Source organism: Bubalus kerabau, unplaced genomic scaffold, assembly GCF_029407905.1.
Source record: "Bubalus kerabau isolate K-KA32 ecotype Philippines breed swamp buffalo unplaced genomic scaffold, PCC_UOA_SB_1v2 scaffold_55, whole genome shotgun sequence".
Lineage (NCBI taxonomy): Eukaryota > Metazoa > Chordata > Mammalia > Artiodactyla > Bovidae > Bubalus > Bubalus kerabau.
In genome coordinates, this window is record NW_026577909.1 from 1,892,237 (window position 1) to 1,902,270 (window position 10,034).

Consider the following 10,034-nt stretch of genomic DNA (forward strand, 5'->3'; position numbering starts at 1 on the left):
GGCACCCTGGGAAGTTCCCTAAGGTCCCCGGCAGAAGGCGAGGGACACGAGGGTTTCCCGCCGCCCCCCGACAAAGACCTCGAGAGTCCTTCTTCAACGCGTCTCGAGGCCCTAGTCCCCTCCCGTGACTCGAGAGCCATGACGCGCTCCCCCTCGCCACGTGCATGGAGACCTGACTTCCCTGGCGCCGCACGAGAGGCTCCCTGAGATCCTCGTCGTGCCTCGGGAGAAAACCCCCACGGGCGCCGCAGCTCGAGGAAACCCCGGAGACGCCCCCGTCCTCGCGAGCTGAGGGCCTTCTTTTCCTGCATGGCCTGGAGAGCAATCCCGGGTCCTCTCTCCAAATGGAAGAGGAGGCTGGACTCCCTTGAGGCCTCTCAGGGGGCACCAAGAGAACCGCGTCGCGACTCGAGAGGAGAGCGCAGTCCTTTGCTTCCCCTCGAGGCGAGGCCTGACTCCCCGGGGGAGTCTGGAGTGCAATCCCGAGATCCTTGTCTTCCCTTGAGAGGACTATTAGGTCCTGGACACACGCCTAGATGAGGTCTCTTTGGCCTTGCAGTGATTCGAGCACAACATCCAGCTTTCCCTCGCAACTCGAAGGGAAGTTTGGGCTTCCCAGGGCTAACACAAGAGGAAGCCTGAAATCCCCGTCGTAACTCGAGAATCCCGCCGCAACTCGAAAAAAACCACGTGGTTCCATCGTCTTCGCAGCATGAGGCCCTTGCCCGCCACAGCGTCTCAAAAGAAGTCCCACGTTCCTACTGAAGTGCAAAACGGTACTTGGCACCCATGATGGCACCCCCAAAGTTCCCCAACATACAGGCCTCACTTTAGGGTAACACCCATGTTCCCCGCACCACATCATTTGAGCCCCTTCTCCCCTCCTGATTGCAACAGGAGTGTCTTTTTTCCTGCTTTGTGTGGAAGGGGTTACCGATCTTCACAGCGTACATCAGGATGAGGCCTGTCTCACGAGGAAATTGGAGATGTAGCCTCGTGGGTGGTGCCACATGCGGAAAGACCCCATTTCCCGGTCAGCTATTAATAAGAACCCGATGCCCGTACACTTCTCGGAATGCATCCCGTAGGATGAAGGCACAACAAGGAGGGACCCTGAACACCCGTGCATCTTTTGGAAAATTCTGCAGGTTCCACATACAGCTCGACAAGTGACCTGTTACCTCGTGAACAACTCGAGAGGCAAGCTAAGTTTCATTTCTCCACAGAATACGAGGCCTGACTCTCCTGTCCCAACTCTGCAGGAATCCTGAGATCGGAGTCTGAAATGGAGAGGAACCCTGAGGTTCCTTCCTCAACAAGAGATGAGGCCCTCTTGTATTATACCACACCCAGTGGAGTCCCTAGAGGCCCCTCCCAACTCCACAGTATCAGTGTCTTCTCAGAGGCACCCTGAGCAACTCCCTGAGGTCACCGGCACAAGTCGAGGAAACACAGGGTATCCTGCCGCAACCCGAGAAAGACCTCAAGAGTCCGTCTTCAACGCGTCTTGAGGACGGATTCCCCTACCATGACTCGAGAGCAATGACACGCTCCCCCTCGCCATGCGCATGGACAACTGACTTCCCTGGCGCCACATGAGAGGCTCCCTGAGCTCCCTGTCATACCTCGTGAGAAACCCCACACTGGTGCCGCAGCTCGGGAAAACCCACCGTCATCGCGAGATTGGGGGCTTCTTTTCCTGCCTGACCTGGAGAGCAATCCCTGGTCTTTTCTCCAAACTTCACAGGAGGCTTTACTCCTTTTAGGCCACTCAATGGGCTCCAAGAGATACCTGTCGCGACTTGAGAGGAGAGCAGAGTACTTTGTTTCCCCTCGAGACGAGGCCTTACCTCGGGTGAGTCTGGAATGCAACCCCGAGATCCCTGTTGCCCCTGGAGAGGAACATTATGTCCTGAACAAAAGCCTAGATGAGGTCTATTTTGCCCCACAGTGACTCGAGAGCAACACCCATCTCTCCCTCGCAATTCGAATGGAAGATTGGTCTTCATTGGGCCAACACAAGAGGAAGTCTGAATTTCCCGTTGTAACTCGAGAATCCCACCGCAATTCTTAAAAACCACCTGGTTCCCCATTCATCGCAATATGAGGCCTTTGCCCGCTACAGAGTCTCAAGAGAAGTCCCATGTTTCGTCATAAAGTTCGAAATGCTACTTGGCACCCTTGATGCAACCCCAAAAGTTCCCCAATATACCGGTCTCACTCCAAGGGAACACCGAAGTTCCTGGCACCACTTCATTTGAGCCCCTTCTCCGCTCCTGATCACGGCAGGAAGGTCAATCCCCCTGCTTTGTCTAGAAGGGGTTCCCGACCTTCATGGCGCACCTCAGGATGAGGCCAGTCTCACGAAGAAATTCGAGACGTAGCCTCGTGTTGGTGCCACGTGCCAAAAGACCCCGATTTCTCGGTCTTGCTCTTGATAAGAACCCGATGCCCAGACACCTCTTCTAAGGCAACCCTGTGGATGAAGGCACTACACGAGGGGGCACTGGCAACCCTGTTCATCGTCCGGAAAACCCCGCAGGATCCACATACAGCTCCACAACTGGCCTGTCACCCCTTAAACAATGAGAGAGGAAAGCGGAGTTCCCTTCCTCAGACAAGATGAGGCCTGAGTATCCAATCCCAACTCTGCAGGCACGCTTCGATCTGAGTCAGAAATGGAGAGGAAACCTGAGGTTCCTGCCTCAACCCGAGATGAGGCCCTCTTCCATTAAAACAAACCCAGTGGAGTCCCGAGAGGCCCCTCCCATCTCCACAGTATCCCTGACTTCTCATAGGCATTCTGAGAAGCTCCTTGAGGCCACCGGCAAAAGTCGAGGGAAATAAGGGTTTCCTGCCACAACCCAAGAAAGACCTCGAGAGTCCTTCTTCAATGTGTCTTGAGGTCAGATTCCCCTACCATAGCTCGAGAGCAATAATGCGCTCCCCCTCGCCACGCACATGGAGACCTGACTTCCCTGGCGCCACACGAGAGGCTCCCTGAGCTCCCCGTCGTACCTCGTGTGAAACCCCACACTGGCGCCGCAGCTCGAGAAAACCCACAAGATCCCTCCGTCATCGCGAGATGAGGGCCATCTTTTCCTGCATGGCCTGGAGAGCAGTCCCAAGTCCTCTCTCCAAACTTCACAGGAGGCTTGACTCCCTTTAGGCCACAAAGTGGGCTCCAAGAGGTGCCCGTCGCGACTCGAAAGGAGAGCGGAGTCCTTTGCTTCCCTTCGACATGAGGCCTGACTCCCTGGGTGAGTCTGGAATGCAAACCTGAGATCCCTGTGGCCCTTGGAGAGGAACATTAGGTCCTGGACACAAGCCTAGATGAGGTCTCCTTTGCCCTGCAGTGACTCGAGCGCAACCCCCAGCTCTCGCTCGCAACTCGAATGGATGATTGGACTTCCCTGGCCCAACACAAGAGGAAGCCTGAAATCCCCGTCGTAACTCGAGAATCCCGCCGCAACTCGAGAAAAACCACGTGGCGCCCCCGTCATCGCAAGATGAGGCCCTTGGCCGCTACAGCGTATCAAGAGAAGTCCCACGTTCCATCCTGAAGTACAAAACGGTACTTGGCACCCTTGATGCGACCCCCAAAGTTCCCTGACATACCGGTCTCACTCGAGGGAAACACCAAAGTTCATGGCACCACTTCCTGTGAGCCCCTTCACCCCTCCTGATCGCGACAGAAGGGTCGATTCCCATGTTTTGTCTGCAAGGGGTTCCCGACGTTCCCCGCGAAGCTCCGGATGAGGCCGGTCTCATGAGGAAATTCGAAAAGTAGCCTCATGGTTGGTGCCGTATGCTGAAAGATCCCGAATTCCCGGTGCACTCTAGATAAGAACCTGACGCCCGGACATCTCTTCGAAGGCAACCCTGTGGATGAAGGCACAACACGAAGGGACACTGACATCCCCATGCATCGTCTGGAAAAACCCGCAGATTCCACTCACAGCTCCAACTGTGGACTGTCACCTCGTGAACAGCTCGAGAGGCAAGTGAAGTTGCATTCCTTCACACAAGACGAGGCCTTACTCTCCTGTCCCAACTCTTCAGGGACCCTGCAATTGGAGTCAGAAATGGAGAGGAACCCTGAGGTTCCTGCCTCAACTAGAGAAGAGGCCCTCTTCCATTGAACCAAACTCAGTGGTGTCCCGAGAGGCCCCTCCCAACACCACAGTATCCCTGAATTCTCAGAGGCTCCCTGAGAAGCTACCTGAGGTCACTGGCACAAGTCGAGGGAACCCAGAGTTTCCTGAAGTAACCCGAGAAAGACTTGGAGAGTCCTTTTTCAACGTCTCTTGATGCCCGATTCCCCTACCATGACTCCAGAGCAAGGACGCGCTCCCCTCGCCACAATTAGGAAAACTGACTTCCCTAGTATCACACAAGAGGCTCCCTGAGTACCCCATCGTACCTCGTGAGAAAACCCACACTGGCGCCGCAGTTCGAGAAAAACCACAAGATGCCCCCGTCAAGGAGAGATGGGGGCCTTCTTTTCCTGCCTGACCTGGAGAGCAATTCTTGGTCCTCTCTCCAAACTTCACAGGAGTATTGACTCCCTTTAGGCCACTCAGTTGGGTCCAAGAAATACCCGGTGCGACTCGAGAGGAGAGCGGAGTCCTTTGCTTCCCTGGAGATGAGGCCTGACTCCCCGGGTGAGTTTGGAATGCAACCCCGAGATCCCTGTCGCCCCTGGAGGGGAACATTATGTCCTAGACACAAGCCTAGATGAGGTCTATTTTGCCCTACAGTGACTCGAGAGCAACCTCCATCTCTCCCTCACAATTTGAATGGAAGATTGGTCTTCCCACGGTCAACACAAGAGGAAGTCTAAATTTCCCATCGTAATTCGAGAATTCAGCCTCAAGTCTTAAAAACCATGTGGTTCCCCCTTCATCGCAATATGAGGCCCTTGCCAGCTAGAGTCTCAAGAGAAGTCCCACGTTCCATCTTAAAGTTCGAAATGCTACTTGGCACCCTTGATGCGACCCCAAAGTTCCCCAACATACCGGTCTCACTCCGGGGGAACACCGAAGTTCCCGGTGTCTCCAGGGAAGACCCATGTTCCGCCCTGAAGGGCGAAACGGTACTTCACACCCTTGATGCGACCGCAAAAGTTCCCCGACACGCTGGGTTCCCTCGAGGGGAACACCGAGGGTCCCGGCACCACTTCATCTGAGCCCCTTCTCCCCTCCTGATCGCGACAGGAGAGTCGATTCCCCTGCTTTGTCTGGAAGGGGTTCCCGGCCTTCCTGGCGCACCTCAGGATGAGGCCGGTCTCAGGAGGAAATTCGAGACTAGCCACGTGTGAGGTGCCACGTGCCGAACGACTCCGATTTTCCGGTCCGCTCTTGAAATGAACCTGATGCCCGGACACCTCTTCGAAGGCAACCCTGTGAGTGAAGGCACAACACGAAGGGGCACTGCCACCCCCGTGCATCATCCGGAAAAACCCGCAGGGTCTACACACAGCTCGACAAGGGGCCTGAGACTCCCGGAACAACTCGAGAGGCAACCAGAATTCCATTCCTCAGACAAGACGAGGCATGACTCTCCTGTCCCAACACTGCAGGGACCGTGCAGTCGGAGTCTGAAACCGAGAGGAAGCTTGAGGTTCCTGCCTCCCCTCGAGATGAGGCCCTCTTCCATTACGCCGAACCCAGCAGAGTCCCGAGAGGCCCTGCCAACTACACAGCATCCCTCACCTCTCAGAGGCACCCTGGGAAGTTCCCTAAGGTCCCCTGCAGAAGTCGAGGGAAACGAGGGTTTCCCGCCGCAACCCGAGAAAGACCTCGAGAGTCCTTCTTCAACGCCTCTTGAGGACCTAGCCGTTTCCCATGACTCTAGAGTGATGACCAGCTCCCCCTCGCCATGCGCATGGAGACCTGACTTCCCTGGCGCCGCACGAGAGGCTCCCTGAGGTCCTCGTCGTGCCTCGTGAGAAAACCCCAATGGGCGCAGCAGCCTGAGGAAACCCATGAGACGCCCCCGTCATCGCGAGATGAGGGCCTTCTTTTCCTGCCTGGCCTGGAGAGCAATCCCGAGTCCTCTCTGCAAACTGAAGAGGAGGCTCGACACCCTTGAGTCCACTCAGTGGGCTCCAAGAGATCCGTGTCGCGACTTGAGAGGAAAGCGGAGTCCTTTGCTTCCCCTCCAGGCGAGTCCTGACCCCCCGGGGGAGCCTGGAATGCAACCCCGACATCCCTGCCTTCCCTGGAGAGGAATATTAGGTCCCGGACACACGCCTAGGTGATGTCTCTTCGGCCCTGCAGTGACTCGAGCGCAACCCCCAGCTTTTCCTCGCAACCCGAGGGGAAGATTGGGCTTCCCAGGGCCAACCCAAGGGGAAGGCTGAGATCCGCGCCGTAACTCGAGAATGCCGCCGCAACTCGAGAAAAACCACGTGGTTCCCAACTCTTGGCAAGATGAGGCCCTTGCCTGCGACGGCGTCTCAAGGGAAGTCCCCTGTTCCGCCTGAAGGGCGAAACGGTCCCTGACAGCCTTCCTGCGACCCCCAAAAGTCCCCAGACACGCCAAGTTCCCCCGAGGGGAACACAGAGGGTCCCGGCACTGCTTCCTCTGAGCCCCTTCTCCCCTCCTGATCGCGACAGGAGAGGCGATTCCCCCGCGTGGTCTAGAAGGGGTTCCCGGCCTTCCCGGCGAACCTCAGGATGAGGCCGGTCTCACGAGGAAATTCGAGACGAGCCATGTGGGTGGGGCCACATGCCGAACGCCCCCGATTCCCCGGTCCTCCCTTGAAAAGGACCCGAGGCCTGGACCCCTCTTCGAAGGCAACCCTGTGGGTGAAGGCACAACACGAAGGGGCACTGCCACCCCCGTGCATCGTCCGCAAAGACCCGCGGGTTCCACACACAGCTCGACGAGGGGCCTGAGGCCCCCTGAGCAACTCGAGAGGCCAGCGGGGTTCCCTTCCTCAGACAAGATGAGGCCTGACTCTCCTGTCCCAACTCTGCAGGGACCCTGCGGTCGGAGTCCGAAACGGAGAGGAAGCCTGAGGTTCCTGCCTCCCCTCGAGGTGAGGCCCTCTTCCGTTGCGCCAGACCCAGCGGAGTCCCGAGGGGCCCCGCCACCTCCACAGGATCCCTCGCCTCTCAGAGGCACCCTGTGAGGTTCCCTCAGGTCCCTGGCAGAAGGCGACGGAAATGAGGGTTTCCCGCCGCCCCCCGAGAAAGACCTCGAGAGTCCTTCTTCAACGCGTCTCGAGGCCCTAGTCCCCTCCCGTGACTCGAGAGCCAGGACGCGCTCCCCCTCGCCAGGCGCATGGAGACCTGACTGCCCTGGCACCACATGAGAGGCTCACTGAGCTCCCAGTCTTACTTCGTGAGAAACCCCACACTAGCGCCACAGCTCGAGAAAACCTACGAGACGCCCCAGTCATCGGGAGATGAGGGCCTTCATTTCCTGCATTGCCTGGAGAGCAATCCCGTGTCCTCCCTCCAATCACCAGAGGAGGTTTGACTCCCTTTAAGCCACTCATTGGGCTCCAAGACATACCCGTCTGACTCTAGAGGAGAGCAGAGTCCTTTGCTTCCCCTCGATACGAGGCCTGACTCCAAGGTGAGTCTGGAATGCAACCCCGAGATTTCTGTCGAGCCTTGACATGAACATTAGGTCCTGCACACAAGCCTTGGTGGGGTCCCTTTTGCCTTCAGTGACTAGAGCGCACCTCCAGCTCTGCCTCGAATCTCGAATGGAAGATAAGACTTTTGTGGGCCAACACAAGAGGAAGCATGAATTCCCTGTGGTAACTCAAATATCCCACCGCAACTCGAGAAAAACCAAGTGGTTCCGCAGTCATTCCAAGATGAGGCCCTTGCCCGCTGGAGCACCCCAAGAGAAGTCCCACGTTCCAATTTGAAGAGCGAAACGGTACTTGGAACGCGTTATGCGACCCCAAAAGTTACCCGACATACCTGTCTCACTTGAGGGAAACACTGAGGTTCCCAGCAGCACATCAACTGAGCCACTTCTCCCCTCCTGATCGCCACAGGAGGGTCGATTCCTCTGCTTTGTCTGGAAGGGTTTCATGACCTTCGCGGCACACCTCAGGATGAGGCCGGTTTCATGAGGAAATTCGAGACTAGCCAAGTGGGTGGTGCCAAATGCTGAACGACCCCGATTTCCCAGTCCGCTCTTCATAAGAATACGATGCCCGGACACCTCTTCGAAGGCAACCCTGTGGATGAAGACACAAAACGAAGGGTCACTGACACCCCCATGCATCATCTGCAAAAACCTGCAGATTCCACACACAGTTTGACAAGGGGCCTGAAACCCCATGAACAACTCGAGAGGCAATCGGAGTTCTATTCCTCAGAAAAGATATAGCCTGACTCTCCTGTCCCAACTCTGCAGGGACCCTGCGGTCGGAGTCCGAAACGGAGAGGAAGCCTGAGGTTCTTGCCTCCCCACGAGATGAGGACCTCTTCTGTTGCGCCAGACCCAGCGGAGTCCCAAGGGGCCCCGCCAACTCCACAGGATCCCTCGCCTCTCAGAGGCTCCCTAGGAAGTTCCCTAAGGTCCCCGGCAGAAGGCGAGGGAAACGAGGGTTTCCCGCCGCCCCCCGAGAAAGACCTCGAGAGTCCTTCTTCAACGCGTCTCGAGGCCCTAGTCCCCTGCCGTGACTCGAGAGCCATGACGCGCTCCCCCTCACCACGAGCGTGGAGACCTGACTTCCCTGGCGCCGCACACGATGCTCCTTGATATCCTCGTCGTGTCTCGGGAGGAAACCCCCACGGGCGTGGCAGCTCGAGGAAACCCCTGAGACGCCCCCGTCCTCGCGAGCTGAGGGCCTTCTTTTCCTGCATGGCCTGGAGAGCAATCCCGGGTCCTCTCTCCAAACGGAAGAGGAGGCTGGACTCCCTTGAGGCCGCTCAGGGGGCTCCCAGAGACCCGCATCGCGACTCGAGAGAAGGGCGGAGTCCTTGGCTTCCCCTCGAGACGAGGCCTGACTCCCCGGGGGAGCCTGGAATGCAACCCCGAGATCCCTGCCTTCCCTGGTGAGGAATATTAGGTCCTGGACACACGCCTAGGTGAGTTCTCTTCGGCCCTGCAGTGACTCGAGCGCAACCCCCAGCTTTCCCTGGCAACCCGAGGGGAAGATTGGGCTTCCCAGGGCCAACCCAAGGGGAAGGCTGAGATCCCCGTCGTAACTCGAGAATCCCGCCGCAACTCGAGAAAAACCACGTGGTTTCCACCTCTTGGCAAGATGAGGCCCTTGCCCGCGACGGCGTCTCAAGGGAAGTCCCCTGTTCCGCCCTGAAGGGCGAAAGGGTCCCTGACAGCCTTCCTGCGACCCCCAGGAGTCATCCGACACGCCGGGGTCCCCCGAGGGGAGCACCGAGGGTCCAGGCACCGCTTCCTCTGAGCCCCTTCTCCCCTCCTGATCGCGACAGGAGAGGCGATTCCCCTGCGTGGTCTGGAAGGGGTTCCCGGCCTTCCCGGCGCACCTCAGGATGAGGCCGGTCTCACGAGGAAATTCGAGACGAGCCACGTGGGTGGGGCCACATGCCGAACGCCCCCGATTCCCCGGTCCGCTCTTGAGAAGGACCCGAGGCCCGGACCCCTCTTCGAAGGCAACCCTGTGGGTGAAGGCACAACACGAAGGGGCACTGCCACCCCCGTGCATCGTCGGCAAATACCCGCGGGTTCCACACACAGCTCGACGAGGGGCCTGAGACGCCCCTGAGCAACTCGAGAGGCCAGCGGGCTTCCCTTCCTCAGACAAGACGAGGCCTGACTCTCCTGTCCCAAATCTGCAGGGACCCTGCGGTCGGAGTCCGAAACGGAGAGGAAGCCTGAGGTTCCTGCCTCCCCTCGAGGTGAGGCCCTCTTCCGTTGCGCCAGACCCAGCGGAGTCCCGAGGGGCCCCGCCACCTCCACAGAACCCCTCGCCTCTCAGAGGCACCCTGGGAAGTTCCCTAAGGTCCCCGGCAGAAGGCGAGGGACACGAGGGTTTCCCGCTGCCCCCCGAGAAAGACCTCGAGAGTCCTTCTTCAACGCGT